The sequence below is a fragment of the Triturus cristatus genome, chromosome 10 (genome assembly GCF_964204655.1).
Source record: "Triturus cristatus chromosome 10, aTriCri1.1, whole genome shotgun sequence".
Taxonomy (NCBI): Eukaryota; Metazoa; Chordata; class Amphibia; order Caudata; family Salamandridae; genus Triturus; species Triturus cristatus.
In genome coordinates, this window is record NC_140593.1 from 285,151,421 (window position 1) to 285,169,721 (window position 18,301).

At 45.4% G+C, this 18,301-nt stretch overlaps 1 protein-coding gene across 5 annotated transcripts in view; it reads right to left on the minus strand.

Moving 5' to 3' along the window:
* CDK14 (cyclin dependent kinase 14) overlaps positions 1-18,301 on the minus strand; it is a 2,110,677-nt gene that overhangs the window by 1,379,459 nt on the left and 712,917 nt on the right. The window lies entirely within an intron of this gene.

Consider the following 18,301-nt stretch of genomic DNA (forward strand, 5'->3'; position numbering starts at 1 on the left):
TCTATCATGACGTAGCAAGACATTGCTCCTCTTGTGTCAGATGTCAACTGGTTAACAAGCCCAAACTACTAAGGGTGCCATTACATCCCCTCCCAATTATTGACATACCCTTTCAGAGGCTGGGGATGGACCTCGTAGGACCCCTCATTCCTCCCTCCCGTGGACACCAACATCTCCTTGTATTAGTGGACTATGCTACCCGATACCCGTAAGTAATACCCCTGACTAGTACAACCACCACAGTAGTGGCCCAGGCTACGATTTCTTTTTTTTCACGAGTGGGTTTCCCCCGCGAATTGTTAACTGATCAGGGTACCCCCTTTGTATCCCACCTCATGAAACAAATCTGTCTCCTTCTGGGGATCAACCAAATACACACAGCCGTATATCACCCGCAAACAGACAGCCTGGTTGAACGATATAATCAAACAATAAAGATCATGCTCAGAAAGGTTGTTAGCAAAGCAGGGAGGGACTGGGACAGACAAATACCCTTAGTATTGTTTCCCATACGTACCCACCCACAAAAATCCACAGGATTCTCCCCCTTCGAACTACTGTTCAGATGAAAGCCACGCACACTCCTTGACATGGCGGTAGAGCAGTGGGTAGAGGAGGAAGATTAAAGCAAACCACTGCTGCAATACAGTAAGGACCTAAGAGATACATTGTTTTCTTTATGGGAGGAGGTCCATACAAACATGGAGAAGGCACAAGAGACACAGAAGACCCAATACAACAAAAACACTAAACTTAGGGAGTTTAAAGTCAGGGATTATGTTCTGATCCTTTTGCCCACAACAGAAAAAAAACTGCTAGCTATATGGCAAGACCCATACAAAGTGCTGGACAAGGTTACTCCAGTTTCCTACTGCATAGCCATCCCACAAAAGACCCACACTGGCCAAACCTACCATGTGAACCTCTTGAAAGCTTGGGAGGGCCCCTTTCCAGTTCCCCTAAACAAAGACAAATCAATACTACATGTGTCCCTTAATAAGCCTCTCGAGATCCCATTAGCCTCTCCCTTAACCACGGAGAAGGAGTCTGTTCATTTGGGAAACCAGCTAACACATACACAAAGACTACAACTGCAAGCGCTTTGTCGGTCTTACGCAGATATATTGGTAGGAACACCAGGGCGGACGACCTTAGTGGAACATACAATTAATACAGGCGGGGCGAAGCCCATAAAACGCAAACCCTATCATATACCCGCTGCTCGTAGGCAGGCGGTAGACCAGGAAGTGCAGACCATGCTAGAGGCAGATATAATTGAGCCCTCCCACAGTGAATGGTCTTCACCCGTGGTACTCGTCCCAAAACCCGACGGAAGCATTCGATTTTGTATCTACTTCCGTCAGTTGAATGCCAGATCTAAATTTGACGCGTATCCTATGCCTCGCGTCGCAGAGTTAATAGAACGCTTGGGGGATGCCCGGGTGAAGACTACGATTGACCTTACGAAAGGTTATTGGCAAATCCTCCTCTCTCGGGAAGCTAGACCAAAGACCGTCTTTTCTACTCCATCGGGTCTATTTCACTTTAAAGTCCTTCCCTTTGGCCTCCACAGCGCCCCGGCCACATTCCAATGCCTTATGGATGTCCTACTGCAGAAACATCAGACCTATGCCGTCACATATCTGGACGATCTAGTCATACACAGCACTAACTGGGAAACTCACCTCACACACCTGACATCTGTTTTAGACATCCTCAAGCAAGCTGGTCTCACTGTCAATCCAAAAAAAAAAACATTTGGCACAGACCATATAGAATACCTAGAGTACGACATACAGGCACGGAAAATCAGACCCCAATTGAACAAGCTAGAAGCGATCACAAAGGTTCCCCGCCCCCCTACACTAGAAAGGACGTCCGTTCCTTCTTAGGCTTAGTTGGGATTATAGACGGTTCATACCCCACTTCTCAGACATCGCCAGTCCTCTCACCAACCTTCTTAGCAAGGCAAACACAGGGACAACCCTTTCATGGGGACCTCCCCAAGAACACAGCATCTCCCTACTAAAAAAGACACTATGTATGGCCTCTGTTCTCACATGTCCTGATCATACAAAATCCTTCGTACTACAGACAGACGCTTCTGACAGAGGATTAGGGGCTGTCCTCTGTCAACCTGACGATAGGGGCGATCTACGTCCCATCTTTTTTTAAGTAGAAAACTATTTCCCAGAGAAACCAAATATGCCACCATTGAAAAAGAATGCCTGGCCATTAAATGGGCAGTAGAGGCCCTGCAATACTATCTCATGGGTCGGCCATTCCTCCTTCTAACAGACCATGCCCTACTGACTTGGCTATCCCTGTATAAAGATACAAACCCAAAGGTGCTCTGTTGGTTTCTGGCCTTACAACCCTTCTCTTTTTATACTTTGCATGTTCCGGGTAAATTACAGACGAACGTGGACTTCCTCTCCCGTTATCCAGTATCAGAATGGCCCACACCTCCATTCCTGGAGGAGAGGCAGTGTGGTGGGTCCACCCCCGTCACGGAGCAAACCGACCTTTCCAACATGGCGGCCGCAAAGACATCAACAGGAAGAAAGGTCGACGGTCCTGTTGTTCCACCTTCCGGACAGGAATCAACAGGAAAGAGGGGCAGAGCGGAGGTATGCATTTTGATGCCGGGAACGCCAGACACGTGGGTATGCAGCAGGAGAGAAAGGGAGTCGCTGACAGGCAAGGAGAAGACGCTACAGAGAAACCTTCAGCCTGAGAAGGAAGACGACTACGTCCAGGAAAACAGCTCAAGGAGCACCGCCCGCGAGTCTGGCACTCCACCGAGTGAAGCGGAGGCCATTGCTCCCCTTCCTGCGGCTCAGGAGGACCACAGGCGCAGGCAAGTGCAGAGATCCTTTTTGTTTTGTGGCTGGTGGGTGGGAGCATGAGCTGCCTCACAATAAAGCACGTCATCCCCCCCTTTTCACTTAGGCACAGCACGACAGTAGGGCATAGGTGATGGTGGCACTTTCCCTTTCCTGTACTACCGCCAGGACAGAACGTCTGACCATTTGTTTTCTTTTGTTCTTTGCTTTGTTGTTTTGGAGCCTCTCCTACCGGTACACTCCCGTGGAGAGCAGAGAAACCGTGTCCAGAAAGCAGAAGCTGCAGAGGACTCTCATCCTTCCACCCCCCCCCATCCAAGGAAACCCATTGAGAGACGTTTATCTTTGGAGACTGTTGAGCACAGCAAGACTGAGACATAAAAAGAAAATACCCCCTCCCACCCTTTAAGAAAAAGATTATACAAAACAATAAAAGATATACCCGCATACCTACCGCTTGTGGCCTTCCCATTCTTATAGGGGAGGGAGGAGAATGATAGATACCCTAGCCTGGCAAGGACAATAATAAAAAAGGAAAATGAAAGACTGGAAAAATGAACTACTAGTCCCAATATGCAGTGCGGCGGAATATATATCGCAATGGCAAAGAAGTAAATGGATTCCTCCAGAATGAGATGGAATGATGAATTACAATTGACTAAAAAGTATCAATAGTACCATCAAAGGGTTGTGAACTGGTCTTATAACAGCCTTTTAGCTGTATATAATATTTATCACTGTTTATCACGCTTGTTTTTTACACTATGACACTATTGAAATTGAAAATTATGCTTCCCAGGACCGCTACATGTGGTCAGGCGGAAGTAACCAAAAAACTGTAAATATAGTGAAAGGAAAACATATTTTGAATGTAATCCTGTGATCAAGGAACTGGTGGGGCTGAAATGAATTGGGTGTTGTCCATACTGTATCAACTTTGATATTAATAAAGAAGGAATCATAAAAAATTCACCAGTGAGTGGGACTCAATTATACTGGCAACTGTATACTGTGGAATGTAAAGCGGCGTGGCCCTACCACCAACCAGAAACGCACCGCCATAGAGCACCAAGGCACCCACAACTTATCTATATTTACATGTGTGTGTCTGATAGATCTATTTTCCTTTGTAAAAGGGAATTATGCTATCTGAAGAGTCATAGCCCAATCCAAAGTAATAATCAAATCCAGCTTAAAGCAGTCCCATTATTATTTAAATATGAAAGGTGGGAAAGCATGATGTTTCAGACAACAGTGTTGAAGGCCATTGGAAGATCCACAATAATCAGGGCACCCAACACGGTCACTAGCAACTGCAAAGTGCAACTTGTCCAGAACTGAAATAATCACCAGCTTATCACTGGACCATGGGGAAAAGCCAAATTATACAGCGTCCACAAATGTATTAGACTGAAGTTGAGCAGTGATTTGATCCAGCGTTTTTCTGGCCCACCTTGATTACCATTGGTCCTCCCATGGACCTTTTTCTCGGAAAGAGAGGTGAGAGAAATTAGCATTAACTTCAATCAAATTCAGGGGGGCGTGGTTAGCCACCTAAGATGGCGGACGTGTCCCGGTGAAGCTCCGGGCCCATCTATCGCCTTAAATGACACCGAGGTGGTGGGCTGCACTTACCGGCACACCTACGAAGACCTGAGGTACCACACAGCCGGGTTTGGGCCGGAAACCTGCAGTGCTGCAGCCACTGTTTAGCCGGCCGTAGGCCGAGCGGCCTGCAGGTGGTGAGCGCCCACGACCGGGAAGCAGAGTTCCCTGCCCGTGCCCCAGCAATCGTGCCCTTTGGTGGGCAGTGCGGGAGTGGGCCCGGAGACCTGCGGAGCACTGCGGACTCTGCGGTCTGGAGTGGAGCAGCAGACTGGTGGGCTTCCTGTCAGCGGGCCTTGTATGCCGGCACACCCAGAATGAGAGCACAGCAGGGCGGTGAGTGCTCGAGCCGCGTTTGAGATCGGCTGGTGTTGGAATTTATCACATTTCCCCCACCCCCCTCACACACGACGCCATCCACTGAGGGGACGCAGAAGCGGCTGCATTATAGGACAATACAGTAAGCAGTGAGGGTATATTACCGCTGCAGGGGCAACTGAAGTGACTCGGCTTGGGGTGGAGTCCCCTCCCCCTTATCTCTGATAGAAGCGACAAAGCGGGAAACCTGAGCTGGCTCCGGACTCTGCCTAGGTGGGGCCCCTCTCCCAATTTGTGAGGACTGCTGACGCTGCTACGGACCGTCCGGGCTGCTTCTCCTGCACCGGGGCTGGGGGAAAGTCTGGACAGTGCCCTCTATGTTATTTGGAGGCTATTGTGCCCCCAGCCAACACTTTCCTCCTTTTCCCACCCCCAGCCCGGCGATTGCTGCAGCCTGAGGACCTACTGTGACCCACACTGGATGGTGGACCAGATTACATGGATTGCGGCAACATCTGGGTCTGCACTTTGAAGGATAGTGCTTTCTCCCCAAGCTGTTCGTGGTCTACGCCCGGCGAGGCTGATCCAGACGGCATTGATCCCACCTGTGAGTTTCCCTAGTACCACTATATCATCGCTGAGCCTGGTGGCCACTACTGCCAGGGCTGCCGGGACCTGCTGTCCCCCTGGAGGGCAGAGGCTGAAGCGGAGCTCGAATGCTGCTCCTTCTCTGGGAAAGAACTACCAGTCTAACGGCGAGGGGAGGCCCCCCTCCGTGGCTACCCTACTGTGAATATAGGACGCTGGATTGCAGGGACTGGGGATGAAGACGACAGAAGGGGACCACAGTGAGTACCACCCAGTGCATATACCACTAACCTGGGGCAGAACTTGTTGGGAGCAGGAAAATGCTGAGGAGCGGCTAGGTTGCCCGACGGCAGTCCGATGGCGGACCCACATATCCCTAAGTCTTACAATACACTGATTGACAGGAGGGAAGAGCCGTCTCCAGAATGAAGCACCCCAAGCGATATCTGTGTCCCCGACCAGTTTCTGCTTATGCGATCAGGCTACGCACCCACGGAGGGCATTACCTGCAAATTACTCTTATTGATCCACAGTGAGCTGGGCTGCCTCCCAATTCCCTTAACAGTGCCAATGTGACCGGTCAGAAGTGGGGACCTGCAATGGGGCGACCTAGGGGGAAAACCATGGACGGTAACTCCACTGCGGGGGGACCTTCTGGGGAGCTTGAAAACACCACCAGGCTTGGGTCCCCGGATGCCTCCTCCTCTGGGTCCACTGAGACACCCCCGGACAAAGTTGACCTGATACTTAAGGAGGTCAGAGACTCCCGTAGAGTGATTGAACAACAGATTGGAACCCTAACGAGTGGCCTCACTCTCCTCCGAGCAGATCATGGGAAACTTGCGGACACGGTCCAGGAGCATGACAAAGCCTTGACTAACATAGAACCTCAGGTGTCGGAGCATACTACCCAACTAAAACAACTACAACAACAACTTAATGGCCTCCTGGACAGAGTCGAAGATGCAGAAGGCAGGAACCGCCAGAACAACATCCGCGTGATAGGTCTTCCGGAGCACAGTGTGGGTCCCAAGCCTGCAGACTTCATGGAAACCTGGTTCAAAGACTACGTGGCCCAGGAGGGTCTATACCCGTACCGCTGTGTGGAGAGGGCGCACAGGATTCCCAAGGTAGCGCCGAGAACAGGGGCGCCCCACGTCCTCCGATTGTCAAAATCTTAAACTATAGAGAGCGCGATGTGCTGCTACAAAAGCAAGAGAAAAGTCTCAGATCCACTTTGAAAACCAGCGGATCTCGCTTTAACCCGTTTACACCATAATGGTGCAACACCAGCGGACCTGCTTCCACACCGTCAAGAAAAAGCTGCGAGCGGCTCAGCTAAAATATGCCCTCTTATTCCCGGCCCGACTAAAAGTTAGGTATGATCAGAAAACTTACTTTTTCGATAGCCCCAATGATGTGGAGGAATGGCTAGAGGTGATGGGACTGGGACTGAGCCAGGACCAGCAACCAGGCTCGCAACGATCAGGCTCTACAAGACTGAATAATTCTGACACCCGCCGTCACACGTTGGGCATGCAGGACTCCGGAATAATTAGTCCAACACACGACCAGAAGATGACCGGCAGAGCAGAAGCTTTGGCTATGGTCGGCTCCTTCCGTGAGAGCCACCCCAAGGTTGTAACTGACTCAGAGGACAGCACTATTAACTCGGACTCGGAACATAGTATCAATCTGTTCCCTTCGGTAACACCTCAGACTGTTGCCAATTTAGTAGATAATTGAAATGGATAGCCTTGCCTCTAGGCTGTGGCCGACCTAATACTTCACTTGTGCCTTATCTCTGGACTGCCTGACACACCAGTATCCTTTTCAAATGTCTTTGCGTTACATAAGATGTCATGTACCCCATAGCATGTCAAAGATATGTAATGATATAGCACTGCTTGTATTGTATAAACTACTAGGGCCCATTGGGTCTGCAACTGAGCCCTGGTTGCCGCTCTGTGGGTACACTGCCCACTGCTGCGTTCCTAATTCCCACACCTGAGGGGATTTTCCTATGGGCATACCATAATGTCATAGATACAAATTCCCCCCCCCCCCCCCCGGGTTCCGTTGAGCCACCGGTACTCTGTAACTAAGTGATCGATCATATGTGCAGCGACACCGACCCCCCACAAAGCGAACTCACTGTTTTATGGTATTTGAATGTTGGAGTTAGATTTTGGGCCAAGCGCAGTTTAGGAGCTGAGCCAAGTGTTGTTAGTTTTAGGGCAATGGGGTACTCCTGGTCTGCCAATAGTTTATAGGCTCCGCAACATAGGGAGCTTCCTTCACCACAGAGTCTTATGCCTAGAGGTTGCACCACCGTAGGTTCCTATAATCTACTGACCTGGAATGTGCGGGGTCTAGGAGCAGTGCAGAAAAGATGCAAAGCCCACATAGTTTTCCTCCAAGAGTCACACCTTACTGACTCTGAGGCCCAGAAGATCCGCAAGAAATGACGGGCCACATTTATTCCACTAACTACTCAGCATTCGCTAGGGGAGGTACCGTTTGGATTCGACATGGGGTCCCGTTCACGGAATTGGATCGTCGCATAGATGACCAAGGAAGGTACATCCTATTGAAGGGCACCCTGAATGGCATAACCGTGGTCCTGGGGAGTATATATGCCCCGAACTTCGACCAGGACAAATTCTTTCAACGACTGGGCACAACATTAACCGGATGGGATACAATTCCATGGATCCGAGGAGGGGACTATAATGCGGTGCTAGATGTGGATTTGGATAGGGCCCACCCCCCATTACATGGCGCTAGTGCCTACAAGCTAGCAGAGACACTTAACACCTGGCTAGAGGGTTGGACTTTGTTGAATGTGTGGCGCCGTCTGCACCCTACATACAAGGAATATTCCTTTTACTCACCAGTCCACCAGCTTCACACAAGGATAGATAGTTTCCTCTGCTCCAGTACCATAGCCACGCAGATCTGTCAATCCACTTATTTAGCTAATACCCTCTCCGATCACAGCCCCCTCAAGCTTACCCTCGCCTGGGGTAGGTTACCGACCCCAGTGCCCACCTTGAGATTGGGACCACAGTTACTGGAGGATGCCCCGTTCTGTACTACTCTATCCCATACCATTGATAATTATTTCTCTGAAAACGGGAACACAGCTTCCTCCAACCTAATTGAGTGGGACGCACTTAAGGTGGTGATGAGAGGAGCCGCTATTGGACGCATGGTGGGGGCCAGACAGGAAATACACCAGACTTTGATAAGAGTAGAGAATTTAATGACCACCTTGGAGCATGAAGCAGTGACAGACCCAGACAAACGGGATGCGTTACAAATTACTCGCATTAACAACCCTGAAACACTCAAAACATTGCAGATTATTGACCACAGGGCGTTTCTACAACGAAAACATTCGGAAGCAGATAGAGCTGAGACATTATTAGCTCGGATAGTATGGGACAGGCTTGAACCTCCCATTATTACTCATATTCATACACCGTTCGGTAGATCGGCCCACACGCAACAAGAGATAAATGAAGCCTTTTGCATTTACCTCATTACTCTTTATGCAGCCCCAACACACAACACTGACACCTCTATAGATAACTTTTTACGAGATTTAACAATGCCCTCCCTCCCGGCAGACATACAGGAAGACATAGAAGGCCCTATAACCCAACAAGAAATACGTATTGCGATTAAAGGATTAAATCGTAATAAGGTGCCTGGCTTAGATGGTCTGCCCATAGAATTTTATCAAACTTATTCAGATGCCCTGGTTCCCAAATTAGATGAAGTATATAAGGCAGCTCTGGAAGCCGGTCACGTACTGCAATCCACTCTGCAGGCCCTGGTCACCTCCATACTGAAGCCGGGTCGTGATAGCACGGACATTACTAATTATAGGCCTCTATCCCTGCTGGCAACCGAATATAAGATTTTAAGCAAAGCGCTCGCGAACCGTATACAACCCTATCTCAACACCCTCATACACAGCGACCAATGTGGATTTCTACCGAATCGCAGCACGTCCCTTAATACTAGACGATTACACTATGTTATGCAAGCTACCCCGGATACATTTCCGGCCGCGGGTTGTCTGGCGTTAGACCTACGTCAGGCCTTCGATTCCATATCCTGGGACTACATGTTCACTGCCCTACAACGCTTTGGTTTCCCTGATGGCTATCTCAAATGGGTACTCCTACTCTATACATCTCCCACGGCGAGAGCTCGCACCGGACAGCCTATCTCTCGCGAGTACGCGGTCCACAGGGGTACACGGCAGGGATGCCCTTTGTACCCCCTGCTGTTTGTACTTGCGTTGGAACCTTTAGCAATAGCCCTGAGACAGTTAGCAGAACAGCTAGGAATACCCATTGATGGCACAGCCCACCTCACCTCTATATATGCAGACAATATTCTTCTGTATCTTCGTGACTTGTCTGCTGACGCCACACCCCTCCCCACTATTCTTTCCAATTTTGGAAAGATCTCAGGCCTCGTTATTAACTACAGGAGATCACATGACTTTCTCTTTCGAGAGGGGCCCTGCCCAGATGAGGTTCAATTCGGTACCTATACTCTCCCCGTAACCCACTCCATGTTCAAATATTTAGGAATACAAGTATACAGATCGTAGACGGATCTACTGGAGGGTAACCTTTTGAAGGCCATAACGGCACTACGCTCAAGTGTGGCCTTTTGGACATCATTGCCCCTTTCGGTGATGGGACGTATTGCCATCTCGTAGATGGTAGTACTTCCTCGGTTATTATATTTTTTCGTGAACCTGGCCATAGTGGTACCTTCCTCCATTTTCCGTACCCTGAATACTATTCTGGTGGAGCTCATATGGGGTGCGGGTTGCCGAAGAGTGAGCCTTCAGAAGCTACAACTGAAATCTCGAAGGGGAGGTTTAGGGGTTCCCGACTTCAGGGCATACTATTATGCTTGTCAAATTCAGTGGCTGTCCTATTGGACAGCAGGGAGAAATCTACAAGAAATCGGGTTTACATCAAGGGATATTGACCAGGTTATGTTACATTCCCTGGGCTTGCCCAAAGCTAGGATTCCCCTGGAGGGACCCCATTGCTGAGAACTGCAGTACAATGCTGGAAAAAATCTCTGCATTATACATCAGATATAACCCCTTACTCTACTAATGTCCCATTACTGGGTATTCCCACCCCCGGGTGGTAGGCTCACAAAGGCTAGAATACATGCCTGGTTGGAGGCAGGGGTGGAGGAGGTTAGTGCTTTTTTTGGCGATGGTAACCTACTGGATCACAACACATTTGTACAGACTACTGGGGCACCGGACAGTCAGTATCTTCTACATGCGATTGTATCATATTATATTAGGAATACATGGGCACCGCAACGCATAGAGCCCCCGCAACATGACCTGGTTCACTCACTATATTATATGGGAGCTGGGAGACCAAGCCTGGGTTTAGCATGCTAGAACATCCCAGGAGGGTATCCCGCAACGTTAAACTAAAATGTATCCAAACAATGGTCCTATATAGGTCATACTTCACCCCACAGAGAATACATCAGATGTTCTCAGAGGCCCAACACAGCTGCCCCCGCTGCAAAGGCGATGAGGCAGACTTTATCCATATGCTAGGGACCTGCCCGCGTACATTAGATTATTGGACTGGAGTTTGTCATTCCCTGGGAGAAGTCACGCATATGACAGTTCAGGACAATGCCCTAGAGTGCCTTATGGGGCTCCGTAGGCGCATCGAAGCGCAGAAAGTTCAAAGACTTTTTCTGGATCTTACTCTCTTACTAGCCATCAGGGCCCTCACTATGAGATGGAAATCCCCTAGATGCCCGTCATTGTCTAGTTGGCAGAATATGATACAATGGGGTGGGGCTGAGAGCACAGTACTTAGAAGAGAGGAGGCAAGAGGGTTACGGAAATTACCCATCTCTATGGAATGGGACATCATGTTAGAGGATTTTAAACACTTAGATCTAATCCCAGCTCAACACAATCCCACGCAATAATCTACGCTCACTCTTTCTGGAAACATAGCTGGACCCACACTGACCATAGTCCATACGCCATAGAGTACAAATGGAATAGGACACACAGTATCATGGGAATAACCCTATCAGGCGACCATCTGCATCAGACACAGCAGACCAGGAGGGGGGGAGGGACCGTGAGGTAGGCGGGGACTTGTTAGATAGTTAAAGTTCATTTAAACATATATACGCTTGATATTACTGAACTCAATGTAATATTTTTGACTGCTTATGTGACCCTATCTCTCATGCCGAACAGGCGGACGATTGATAAACTATATTTGTAACCATAAGTTATACCAAGGTCACATATGTATTATGTATATGATGGAAACAATAAAAAAAGAGAATACCTTATGTATCGAATGATCCTACTTTTACTCTGATGAGGTGTTTCAATAAAGTATGTTAAAAAAAAAAACTTCAATCAAATTCAATTACCAGTGCAACCCATTTGGCTACACAATGATGACCAGAAATTGATAGTTATGTGTTAAGAAGGTTTATTACAAATTCAATATCCAGTTTAGATACACAACTCTTAAAAACATGGTTTAAAAATACAAAATAGCAACAAGCAGTCCAATAAATTAAGGCAAACAAATATAAGGCAAACAAGCAGTTCAGTCACAGCAATACAAAAGATTAGAAGTAATATGTGATGCTCATAAAAGAGTTGCAAGTTTTGTTGTCTATGAATTGCAGAATCTAAATCCTCTATGGTAGAGTTCCAACTAAATGGATAGTTCTTAAAAATCTAAGAGTCTTAAATCAGGAATTTCCATAAAGAATATTAAAACAAAACAAAGAAAAAATAAGTAGGGAAGGTGTCAGCATCTCAGAAGCTCAGTCAAGAGTCTTCTATTGGTCAGAGAGTAAGTGTTAGCCTATACCACACTTATATCAAATCAAAGTAAGCCTTGAGGTCTAAACCTTTCAGAATCCAAAAGGAAAGGTAGTCACTAAAGGGCCAGAGAAGGTTTGAAAGACACCTCCTAAAGCGTCTCTGGAAAAATAGGGTTCTGAAGTCTAATGGGGTAAATGCTAAATTATAATACACAAAGTCCTCTAGGATACACCCCCTTTGTACATATCATCATGGGTCCACTGTTCTTGTCCATTTCTCATGTTGCAGACTGCAACATGATGGAAAGTCTCACACTGCTCATGGAAATGACCTCTCCTTCTCATGCACAGATGCGTTTGCAACATTTTCTCAATGGGCCTTTCATTTAACACTCTGGTTCCGCATACAAAACTTCATCAAGGTCTTATTCTCAGGCTGTATCTCTAGTTTAGTCATGTATCTATTCTAAAATTAGCAATGCATGAGTATACCTGCAAGAAATGCCATATTAGTAGAAAATGGAAAACAGTATTTATGCAGCATGGTGAAATACAGGCCTAAATGGTCAGTACAATTTAAAACATTAACTCAATGGTCCACATATAATATGCGTGTGCACATTTAAACACAAATTAATATACAATTCTAGTACATTGCATTAGATTTGTATAATGTGGCATATACGAAGTCTTCAAATTAATCAGGTGTAAGGATATCTAGGAATTACATTTAATGAAATATACGTATAACATTAGTGCATACATTACATAAACTTCTATTCGTTTTAAGAAAAAATACATTCACATATTTGAGGATAGTTTCTAGTTAAATTCCAGTGATTTAACGTTATTCATGATATCAAAGCACACATTATGAACCTCGAATTTCATCCTTCTGGTAAGTACATTAACTATTAAATGAGGATGGTTTAATTCATTAACAGTTCAATTAATAAATCAAAAAGTTATGCTGAAACACATAGGGCCTGATTATGATATCGGGGGGGATCGCCAATGACAGGCCGTCGGTGGTGGTCCGCCCGACATCGGAGGCTGCGGTCTGACCGCTGCATAATGATGTGGTCTGTTGGAGCATAGCAGGCGGAGGGGCTGACCGACACCTTCGACAGGCACAAGGAGCCCGTCGGACGGAACGTAACACCTACAATGTACCTCCGCTTAGGGGCCAGGGAGGCATATGTGGTGCTCCCCAAACATCCATGCACCGTGTGCCAGGCACCAAATGGTGCCTGGCACATGGTGCATGGATGTGTGCCTGGCACACGGTGCATGGATGTTTCAAAACATAACTTTTTCTATTGTTACTTGTGCTGCAGCCCTTTTCCGGGCCGCAGCCCAAGCACCAATTGAAAAAGGCACGTTTCCAACCACCTTCATAGTGGTCGCATCATAATAAGGCGGGCGGAGCTGCTGACTACATGTCGGATGGGCTGCATTCAGATACGATGGTGATAAGACGCTCAGCCAACCGCCATCGTAATGAGGGCCATAGTGTGTGTAAATTCTCTAATCCTACAGTGAATGCACTCTTTAAAAATAATTATGTCACATGCAACACTTGCATTAATTTGCTAAACCACACAAGAAATACATGCTAAGTGCACGTTCATGTCATGTATCTGTGAATTATCTGTGATGTGTAAAGGGTGGGAAAATTTGTGCTGCACCACTATGCTTTCAATTAGTTTTGTAATGTAATGTAACCCAGGAAAGAGCCTATAACTTTACTGGCCCTTGGGATCTTGTGATGGTTTTGTCAAAGAAAGTTTGACAATGACAGTTTTCAGCTCATTAGGAATGGATCCTGCTGTCAAAATGTGTTTATGATTGAACAGATGTTGGGTGCAATGCTATCAGAAATCTGCTTCAGGCCTTTTCCTAGACAGATATGTGGTAAAGACCTATCTCACTTCCAGTGATCAAAGCAGAGGCTCAAAAGACAGATAAGGTAAAAGAGCTGGAGGCAGAAGTGTCCAAAACAGGAAGGAGAGGAGGTTTGAGAGCTAAGATAAGTTGATTGAAGATCTTCCCTGATCAATCTAACCTTATCAATAAAAGAGTCAACCAATGAATTGGCAAGTAACATCATTATATGTATACATTCTGTCCTCAGCAGAGCTGGTATGCTCCTGCAGCGTTAGCATATTATCTTCTGCCTGTTACAAAGAAATTGTAATCACAATTTCCAACAATCAAAACAATTTCCAGGTATATATGTCAGCTGTAGCCTCCTGGATGCATTCAAGCTGCCTGAAATACAATTTGACAAGACAAAAGTACTCCTCCTTGTCAGGCAGTCTTATGTACGACCCCATGAATGGTGGCCAATAGTTCTCTGTGGCACCTCCATTCTGGCCCACTCAGCAAGGAATTTAAGACTTATGCTGGACAATGAGTTGTCCATTTCTCAACATTTCCGTTCAATTACCACTACCTTTTTCACCATTCTAAAAATGGTCAGGAAAATATTCAAATTCTTACCCAGGATATTCACAAATCCTATATGCATGTAACTATCTCCAGGCTGTATTACAGCAATGCACTTTACATGGCTTGCTTTTAGAAAGAACTGCACAAGTGCAGAGAAGCCAAAATATGGAAAGGTTTGTGAGGAGTCAGAGTGTGGAGTGTGGAAGCATGCGCAGAGGTTGAATGGGATGTTTTTAAGCTCACTTTTTTGATTTTTCGCAAATATTAACAAACAAATTTGTATTATTTATTTTTTAGAGATGTCTAATTATCAAGATTGGCTACAGAAGTGCCTTCAGTGTCTACTGTCCTAAAATAAACCCGAAATATAAGTTCAAAATATGGCTGCAGTGCTAGACAGATTTCCAGGCTATTCTAACATAAAGAATAAGTTTGGGTTCTGCGGAAAGGGGATGATTTAGTGATCAAGTGGCTTATTTGTAGAATGTGAAATCAGGAGACATGAGGCCTGGGTTCCAATCTTGATCTCCCCACCTGATCACGTTGCATGATTTTGTTCAAATCAATCTTTCTCCACTAGATTTCAGTTCCTCATAGGATAAAAACTCAAGTGGCAAGAATATGTAATGAAATGCTTTTTGAGTTTCAATATTAGTCTGAAAGGTTCCCCAGAACAAAATAATGTCCCTCAGCTAAAAGAAAACCACAAAATTTTCATAAGATAAACATCATTCCTTCCTTCCTCATAACCAATTAATGGTGTCATTAGCTTGCAGCATGAATCCAATTTTCTATGCAGCATCTAAGTATTTTCAAAGTATTTTTAGTAACAAAATGGAATACATACAGAGGATAAAAAAATCTGGACTAAGAATAATGTAGATCTTATTTTCATAATACTACAGTACGGTGGACATCATTTGTGGCACAACTGTTAAATTCTACCCAGACCAACAACAAATCAGCCGTGTTCTGCTTGCTGTCAGAGCCCCTTATTTTGTAACAGATTTTATTGATTTTCAAGAAAATAGCAAGATGGACAAAGAAACAATCACATGGGCAGTGAAAAAAAGCAGTGAGATAGACTATATACAATGCAAATACATTCAACAGTATTCCCAGGGATCTCGCATACCCAGAGCCCCTTATGAGAAGTACCACTGATGTGCTTCTGTCCATTGTACACGGTTCACCTCTTACATGGTATCACTCTCTTGCCAGTAATCGAATTTGTCGCACCCCGTGCCTTTACAGACACCTCTTCATTGATACACATTAGAACACGGAAAACTTCCTGTTTTATTCTGATGGAAACCCTCCATGCTGGAAAAAAAAAGTTCCATGGACCACGTTGGACTAAAATTATGACAGTAAAACAAATGGTCACATTGGTGGTGGCTCACTTCTTCCACTTCTACTAGGGATCAGTCAAACTCCACATCTGGTGCTCCTCCCAAACCGTGCTAGGTCAAACTGAAGTTTCATTACCATTACAACAATATTTTTGACGTAGCCACACTGATCGCCTTTATCTCACGCGTCAACATATTTAATCAAGATGACAAATTGTCTGGTGATTATATGCCTCATGATAAGAAGTTTAAAACTGCATAATAGCATTAATTAATTTCCAGAAAGGTAGACAGCCAAGGTCCGCAGCCTCATGTGGTCTGGCAGGTGGCACTGTGTGAGAACGAATGGGCTACGAGGTGCAAGAAATCTTTGGAGGGAAATGGCGCTTGGGGAACATGTTTTCAATAAACACTGCTGTAATTTTGAAATGTAATAGCTCTATTTCATCAGTGGGCAATTTGTTATCTTGGCGGCACATTGCTTTGTTTCCTCCTTATTGTCCGAGTGCACAGTATTGATTTTTATCGCACAACCTTTATTTGTATGTTTTTGTGGATTTTTTTCCCCATCTATAACAAACTTTTATGAAATGGTGAGGAATTTTTAAAGTTACACAGTCATATCTTGAATACACATATGCCCCAGGCAAACCGATTATTTGCACTATTGAATGGGTCCTTAAAAACACAACCATTGTGACAGAGTGTTTTTCCAAAGAGCAGAACATTTTATGACAACATCCAGTAAGTGGAACGACCTTAAATTATCAATCCAGACCGCCCCAATTGTGCTACAATTTAGGAAGGAGCTGAAGACAAACCTCTTTAAATAAAACTACATAAGAACACAGTAACTGACCACTTCCGCTTGCAGAAAACCGCTACATCTCCAATCACTCATTGAGTGTATCTTTCCCTTAGACCAAGAACAATGCTGTACTGCCTTTAGGCTAGGTTCGTACTGTACAGTTACCACTTATATACATACACACTCACACACACACACACACACACACACACACAAAGGTATAATTAAAAACTAAATATTTCAAACGAGTGAAATATCACTTAGACTTTTTATCAAAACAGCACATTTAAAATAGTGCTCTTTCCTTTTCTATAGACAAGGACATGCTAAAAATTACAGTTGAAATTACATTCGTTCCTCTCATGTTTTTTTAAATTTATTTGGGTCTATTCGGACAATTCATACATTCAATAGCTCTGAACTTAACTCTTTAAAAAAAAAAAAAAGTTAGGTTTAATCATTTTCAAAATACAGCTGCGAGAGGCTCACAAGAAGAGCATGATACAAGTAAATTCGTACAAAGATATTTCGGGGTGTCCGTTGAACTGACGAACAGATCCAATATTAAACAGATGTAAATTGCTGCATTACTACACATACTAGTTTGCATCAGTGATGAAAAGAGAAAGAACTGGACGAGAAATCCATATTACATTGCAAAGCTGAGTCAGTCAAGAGGAACGATGAATAATGATTTTGCAAGTGTGTAATGTTGCTGAAAGACAAGAGAATTAGAGCTTCCCAAACCAAGGTGGCTTGTTGTCTGACTTTGGCTGGAGTTGGAGTAAAATAGAGTCCCAGTCGCTTGGTACCAGCAGTTTCCTTTGGCGGGAGCTTAAGATGCGGATTGCAGCATCTTCAGCTTCTGCCTACTTATACAGCTCTGACCTCCATTTATGCAATACGGGTCCAGGTCTGGCCTAGTCCATGGCATAAAGGTTAGGAGGCAGAACTTAGGTGCTAATAATTGCCCCCTACCCGTCCTGTCTGAAAGGATGTCTTATTTTAAACTAGCAATTTATGATAATTAGATTAATGTGGCACAAGGGTCTGCACATCTGGGGCATTGAGCAGGCACTGTGGGGAATATCTTGAGCAGTTTAGATGGGCTTAGAAGTGCGGTGAAGAAAGCTGAATTGTAAGAATTTTAGGGGGATATTACTTGAAACTCTACCTACACATCTAAGTGTATTTACCTATTCTGTATCTGTGAATGTTCTTGTCAAGTTGGATCCAAGAGTCACACCGAGTAAATGGAACGAGGGATATGTAAAGGTGACTTACCATGTGTCGAGGGCCGCCCCAAGTCAAGAGCATCAGTAAGTGCGATCTGTCACAGGTTTCTAGATAGAAGGGCCCCAGATGGGTCTACCAGCATGCAGTAATGCAGAAGATGTCAAGAAGTGACCAGTGTCTCATGCTGTAAGTCGCTAATGGCCACGAAGAAACCAGGATCATAC